The sequence below is a fragment of the Myxocyprinus asiaticus genome, chromosome 19 (assembly GCF_019703515.2).
Source record: "Myxocyprinus asiaticus isolate MX2 ecotype Aquarium Trade chromosome 19, UBuf_Myxa_2, whole genome shotgun sequence".
Classification (NCBI taxonomy): Eukaryota; Metazoa; Chordata; class Actinopteri; order Cypriniformes; family Catostomidae; genus Myxocyprinus; species Myxocyprinus asiaticus.
In genome coordinates this window covers 28,669,315-28,676,825 of record NC_059362.1, presented here as the reverse complement: position 1 = coordinate 28,676,825, position 7,511 = coordinate 28,669,315, and the positions used below count along the sequence as shown (strand labels likewise).

General features: G+C 37.2%; 1 protein-coding gene across 2 annotated transcripts in view; it reads left to right on the top strand.

The window, feature by feature from the left end:
• LOC127456736 (signal-induced proliferation-associated 1-like protein 1) overlaps window positions 1-7,511 on the top strand; it is a 164,648-nt gene that overhangs the window by 66,997 nt on the left and 90,140 nt on the right. Inside the window, exon 2 of one of the 2 annotated variants that reach the window (XM_051725278.1) lies at window positions 4,318-4,499. The exons of the other annotated variant lie outside the window; for it this stretch is intronic. The gene's annotated coding sequence lies outside the window, so the exon portion shown is untranslated. The remainder of the gene's footprint in view (window positions 1-4,317; window positions 4,500-7,511) is intronic. 2 annotated transcript variants of the gene reach the window in all.

Here is a 7,511-nt window from a genome sequence, read left to right as displayed (position 1 = left end):
CATGCACAGTAAGTGGTGGTAGAAAGCCTGAAAACTGTTGTGTTAGGTTTGAAAGATTAGACAGATGGCGCTAGCTAGCTCCTCTTAATTTTGCTAAAAGATAATATAGAAAAAAGTAGCCTTCTGGTTCAAAGCTAGCTAAGTTTGGGTTCACTATTGCTAGTAATACAGCTAGTTATATTCATTGATTAAACGAAAGTATGACATAAAGACATAAATATTCTTTACTATACTATTATTTTGTAATAATTAAACATTTTGTAACAAAATGTTCTCTGCAAAGCCGTGAGTTGGAAATGATCTCCATAGTTCAGTCAGCTCGGTTTTGCGATTTTGACAGCCAACAGTGTACAACATTTAATTTAGCTTAAACATACAATTTAAAAGTAACAGCTAACTTTTTGAGGACTTTTGGGTCTGCTAACTATAGGTTTGGTGTACTGTCACGCGTCTTTTTGCCACCATTTCCAACTGTGACGTAGGTGGTGACGTCAAATTATTGGTCTAAAGGCATTGGGAACATGCAGCTATACAGACAACAAACCAGGCTTGCTTGCTTGACACTAGCGACAAGATAAGAACACATTCTTCCGTTCAAACACAGCTGGACAAAGTGCAATTCTGAATGCAGGGATCTTGAGACATGTTTTTCTTTGTTTCAAACTACATTAAACTTGACACAGTGAGCTAAAAACACTGTGTTTATGACTTGACGCAACCAAAGTGAGACAATTTAAAAGTGTCCGTCTGATGCATGTGTACCAGGGCTCAACGTTAAGGATTTTTTCTACAGGCCCGGTTGAGCCAGTGGTTCAGATATTTACTGGCCCTGCCATATTGTTTCTATATATATGATGTTTTTTAAGACAATTTCCTCCAAAACTGTATCACATTTAGAATTTGCAAGATATGATTCATGCCTTATGTAACCGCTTATAAGCACTTTACAGATATAAATTAATAAATGCATCATATTAACCTCGGGTGTCCTGCCATTTACATATGTGTTTTTAAGCGAAGAGTTCTGTTGAGCAAATTATGGGTTTCGGTCACCCGTTTAGTTATGCTGTCAACTTTTGGGCAATGTGTAGTATTTTCACAACCAATCTAAGATTTAGTGACCGAGTTAAAGATTTGTTAGTTTGCTTAATGTTATAAACATATGAATCCGTGATAGAGGAGACCATGCTACTAAATCGATTGTGACGTGTAATATACAGTAGAGAGATACTTGTGCTCTGTCCATTTACGAGTGTGCATGTATGCTAAACAGTGTATGCGCTGCACGGAGAGAGATGGATTTACAGTTCAAAAGAAAGACACTGTGGATTTATTGTGTTCCCATGTGTGGATTACTAATTTTCACTAACATGTTCAAACGTGCTTAAGACGTGCAATCCTGCACTGAAATTCATGAAGTGGTTTCTTTTTCCCTGAAATTTTCTAAACATTGGTAATTGATGCTGCTAAGACATTTGGTAAAGACTGAGGACAGTTCAAGGAGAGTGCGCTCTGTGTCCGCACGCTCTTGTGCGCTCACACAACTGTGCCTTGGAGTGCCCAGTATATTATGCACTCACGCGTCTTAGCAAGCTAAATATAATAGCTCTTGCTTGTCTCCGATTGCTCGGTTAGAAGACTTTGTTCTCTCTGTGTAATTTTTCTACTCTCTCACTTGTTATCTTCTTGCACTAACATTAGAAATGTGAGGGGGAAGGGGGAGCGCCAGGGCTCTTTCCACAGATATAAAATGATATATCGGATGGATAACATAAACTATTTTATTGATCAATTCGCGGGGTGCGGCTCTGTTTGTTGGTCACAACTCGTGTATTGTGTGTGTGTGTGTGTGTGTGTGTGTGTGTGTGTGTGTGTGTGTGTGTGAGCGCAGGCTGGATGGCCTGAGGGTGAGTAAATTATCAGCAAATTTTCATTTTTGGGTGAATTATTCCTTGAAGCAAATAAGCTGGTTTCTTATTTGTAGTACAACACATGACATACAAATCATACAATAGTGCAACATAACAGTGCAGTGCAACAGTAAACTGTCTGGTATAGTTCGGTAGTATGTATCTCTATGTGTGTATCAGTATGCTATGTTAGCTGATAAATAGTTTTAGTTTAGTCTCAAAGTTTGTAGTAAAACAATCATAGCTGTGTAATTTTAATTATGCTACCTCATCTGTCAGCATGACGCCAGTGGATCGCATTCAGTCTCTTTGTACGTTACGTCATTGTTTTGGATGCTGGAGTCTGTGCAGGAGCAACAGGTAGCTGGCTGCAGTTCACTTAATGGCCACCGGTGTCATTAATAACAAGGGTTTTTGAATCTTACATACTGCACCTTTAATGAGAGAAACAAGATATTCTAAGTTTATTCCAATGGAATAAGTAATGGGCATTGTCTATTGTGTTCTTCACATTGAAAAATGTAAGAAACTGCAACAGCACTTTAACAACAGATGACTGTAGTGTAACCTCATTGCATAATTAATTACTTGCGTAGTTGTATTCAGATAACAACAAACCATTTGCATTTACACCTTTAAATGTGGTCAAAATCTGTTCCTGAACACATCTGAATGTTGTTTCAGTGATCCGATCACTATCCGATCAGAATGCAACTTTGGTGCATTTACACCTGTCATATAATGTGTTTAAGTGCTATCGAATAGCAATTTGATCACCGTTAATGCAAGGTGTAAATGGGGCCTATGGTTACTGGACAGAACTATGAGATGTAGATGCTACTTCTGATGCATTGTATCTTTTTAGCTTGTGCTGAAGTTTACAGCACCTTTCAGGCATCAAAGTGATAAAGTATAAAGCACTGATGATGTTACTGCTCAGCTCCATGATTCATTTTAGTTAAAGGCTGCTTTATTGTAAAGTTATTGAACAGCATGGGTGGATCTCCTTTTTTATTACAATCGTGCCACGACAAATACATTAACAGGAACAAACAAACACAGAAAAGCACATGCATACAGTTAGGGTTGGTATAGTTTTGCACATGCTGTGTCTGGCTAGTGGGTATTCTCATTGACACATTGGCAGCACAGCAGATTTTAGAGTGACTATTGTCTGTCTCATACCAAATATTTCCCAGTCTGTCAACACCATGTGACCCAATGTGGTGCCTATAGTCGAAGCAGCCTGGGCAGTGGACCTTTATCCTTAGGTAACTATTAATTTTTATTGATATAAATTATAAATGATAATGTTAAGTGTTAGTAATAGATTAAAATTTGTTTTAAATTCAGCTTTAGTGAAATTGATTTAAGTTTTTATTGTGTGCTTGGTAGAATAATGACAGCAATCACAACTAGGGGTGTAACGGAATGAAATGTTCACGGCATGATAACCTTAACAAAAAATACTGTGGTATTACGGTGTCACGGTATTAAGGTGCCTTGATAAAGTTATTGACAGTTTAATATTTATTTATGATATACCGTATATTCAGAAAATAAAGTCGCACCTGAATGTAAGTCGCTGGTATAAATCACTTTGTTCAGAGAATAAAAAACAAAGTTGTATCTCTGCATAAGGGTGCTTCTCAGTCGGAAGGCTGCAGCCTCTTTAGGCTGAATATCTTGGCTGCCACGTCATCAAGCACCGTCGAAGGCCGTCTCAATTGTGAGGACATTTGGAAGGCAGCCTCCTTTCGCAGCCTTCGTTTGCCATATTTTGGAGGATGCATCGGGTGTATCCTTCAATCACCCACAATCCCCTTTGCAGATGTCCCAAATTATTTAAAAAAAAGGGCACATGACCGTGGAGGCGGAAACCTTTATGACGCAGCTTACTTTTTCTTTCTCTTCCAGTATTTGTTCACATTTGCAGCAATGATAATGTGTAGAAAAGTAAAAAATAAAAGTATTTTAGACAATACAACAAATTAGAAAATACAAAGCACAAAAAAAATAAAAAAAATAATAATAATAATAAAAGGGCAATTACATGAATTTGAAAAGCTGTAAAAGTTTTAGTTTTTAGAAGTCTAGGGTTCCGTTTTTTTCATATTTGAAAGGGTTTAAATATAAATTCTAAGATCAGTGTTGCAAAATATAATATATATATATATATATATATATATATATATATATATATATATATATATAATATGATGTATTATATACAGGCTTTTTTGAGTAACTCTAGCTTTGTGAATAAAACATTTTGCTAAAATAATTAAGAGATTAAGGACCTATTTCTCATTTTCTGAAGTATATGGGTTTTCTAATCAAAGTAAAATATCACGTGGTTCTAAGCTTATGGTTTGCCATGCACACTTACTAGACCATCTCATTCTAGAGCTGAATGCTGAGGAGGAGTCTAGCCTACAGAAGGACTGGTCTAGGAAGGGCACGGCCTTACTAGGCTGCAGCCTTCCATTTGTGAAGCACCCTAAGTCGCACTGACAGTGATTGCATCCGGCAGACATTAGGTCCTGAGAGCAGCCGCCCGAGTCCAGACTTCCCTTCATCCGCTCAAAGGTCAGACGCTCTGTTATGAAGATTAATTTGCCTCAGGAAATACAGATCTCTATGCTTTAACTCTATTCTGTATACAAATAAACAGCTTTTAGTCTGTGACTAAAACAGTATGCCTGTTGTATTCTTTTAATTCATTAATGTTAGAGACTGTCTATCAGTGGATATTTTTGATATTTAAACCCTCTATGCTATGCAATAATTATCCGGTTCACTGACTGTGAACTAAACTAAATTGTGCCCAAGACAAAATATGACCAAAATGGCAATTGCGAGTGGGGTGGTGAGTGGGGTGGTGAGTGGGGTGGCCAATGGGGTGGCCAGGCTTCAGTCCATGGTCACCCTTGGCCACCCCCTAGCTACGCTCCTGACCCAAAGGTCATAAGTTCAGTACTTAGAACATTTACATTTATGCATTTGGCAGATGCATTTATCCAAAGCGACTTACAGTGCACTTATTACAGGGACAATCCCCCCGCAGCAACCTGGAGTTAAGTGCCTTGCTCAAGGACAAAATGGTGATGACTTTGGATGACAACCTTCTGCTTACCGGTTCTGTGCTTTAGCCTACTATACCACCCACTATGCTAGAAAGGGTGTTTTATAAACTTGAGTTGCTGAGGTTCCCTCCATGATCTTGAGCAAGGCACTTAACCACAAGATGCTGCAGGAAGACTGTCACTGTAGCATGTGTACTGCAAGTTGCTTTGTATAAGAATGCATCTGCTACTTGACAAAAAACTATTTTCTAGCTCTGCAACCTGGGTTCATGCCCCAATCTAAAATCTCCAAAAGCCACAGTACAAGCATAAACTTGCCTTCTAAACCCGATTTGTCTGGTTATACTGCTGGTGCAGATCACACGACTTGGATATCCCACAAGTATCTTAAATAATTGGAGGGCATACACAAGGTTTCAAATCATGCTGTTTCTTCAGTATTGGTTTAAAAGAAGCTGTTAGTTTCAGGCATTTTGACCTGCTCACCTAGAGCATTAAACTGCTGAGCACAGTAGACAGCTGTGAAAGTGTCAAGAGTTGATATTTTTTGTAGTATTTTTCAAATTGAAACATGGAGCTTTGGGGAAAAAAAAAGTCTTTTAGACAACTATTTTAAGCCAGGAAATGTGGAAAAGTTTCCTTCAAGTCGGTGAGTCAGCGTTGAAAATGAGGATGTTTTTGGCATTTAAGCATGCCCTTAGAATTTAATGACACGAAATGGATTGTTTAAAACTTGCATTTATTTTTAGTGAGCTGTTCCTTTCAAAGCTGATAAGACATGAGTCTCCAGCACATATCAATGCCTAAATCTTAAGAAGCTTCCTTGCAATTTGGTTAAAAGGGACTGTCTACAAATTTAGTGGCTTAACTGGTAATGCTGTTCTGATTGACAGGAGCATCATAGATGTCTAGAAAAAGAACATGAGGAAATCTTCCTAGAACCCCTGCAGGTTATATTTTCACCGTGGTATTTGGGGACATGTGCTGCTTTTTGTTGCACCAATAAAACATGCATTGCATGCATTGAACTAGATACTGGAAGCAATGCATAGCAATGAAGTTGAACAATCACAGTTGCTATGTGAACACACAGGCCTCTGAACCTGTTTCAAGGGTTTCTGCATGGTCATGACTAGGGTTGCATGGTTTACCAGTACTAACGAAGTACCACGATACCAAAAAAATGTAAACGGTACAATATCATCTTGTTGCTAATTTCGGTATCATATTACAGAATGCTGTCATTAGCAAAATGATATGAGATGTGACAGTTTTGAAATGAAATCAATGACAATTTGAAAATAAAACACCTCTGGATTTGGCCAAGTGTGATCTTTAAACAGCAGAAGGATGTAATTTAATTCAGTATTATATAGTCACATATGCTGCATGCTACAGAATGAACAAGAGGTGCCGCTCTGCTCTGTCATATGATTCCCACACACACAAGGGCGCACGCATGCGCACACACTCACACAAACGCAACACGCTACTGGTGCTTAATTTTCATGCAGTTGGTTTATAGTATAAATGGCTGTAAACACTTAAATGAACTCCTCCAGTGCAGGTCGGAGATTTCGGCTGGAGAGTCATGACAGGAGTATCCCAGCATTAATGGAAGCTTGATATAACTAACCTGAAAAACAGGAAGAACTCCAAGATCTGTCAAAATAATCCCGCTAACATGAAAGCTCTATTCAACTGGATGCATGAAGACAGAAAAATATAACTACTGTGTACAAATGTTATATTCAAAAAGTAGCAGTAATACTCATAATTAACAATTAAGTAATATTAAATGGTTGTATTATTATTATTATTATTATTATTATTATTATTATCTGTAAGCAATATCACAAACACAAGCAGCCTTGTGCCACAGGCAATCAGATTTTTTTTATTAATGTTTTCATTAATACTGTGAAGCTCTGTTGTGCAGCATTTTATTTTACCAAATTTTTTTGTGCTATTTTTTGTAAAAATAAATAAATACAATAATAATAATTATTAAAAATTTTTATTAAATTTGATTAAAACTATGTGTATCAATTTGATCATTATATTTAATTAAAACATTTAACATCGAATCCAGAAAAATTAAAATGGAAAACACATAATTTTTATCTGTGAGACATGCAGTTCTTTTAATCAAGTCATTTTCTGTGTTATTTCATAAAAAATCTGAGGCTTTTTATTTGATGATTATAGTATCGATTTAGTATTGATTTAGTATTGATACCGAGGTACCAGGGCTGGTAACGTACTGAAGCCAAAATGGCCATGCGGTCACATTCCAACCTGGGCAATTAACAATGGCTTTCAGTTTGACACTTAAACCACACTTTAAATGCATGAATGATAAAACAATGGATATACAAATTAAGAAAAAGGTATTTGGACACTCTCTGTTTGTCAGATGTTCGTAGAGCATGTGCGTAGTTAATGTAATCAGCTACAAATGGGGTTACTCTGCTAGCACAACTGCGTGAACTTGAGGGGAACATCATACATTCAC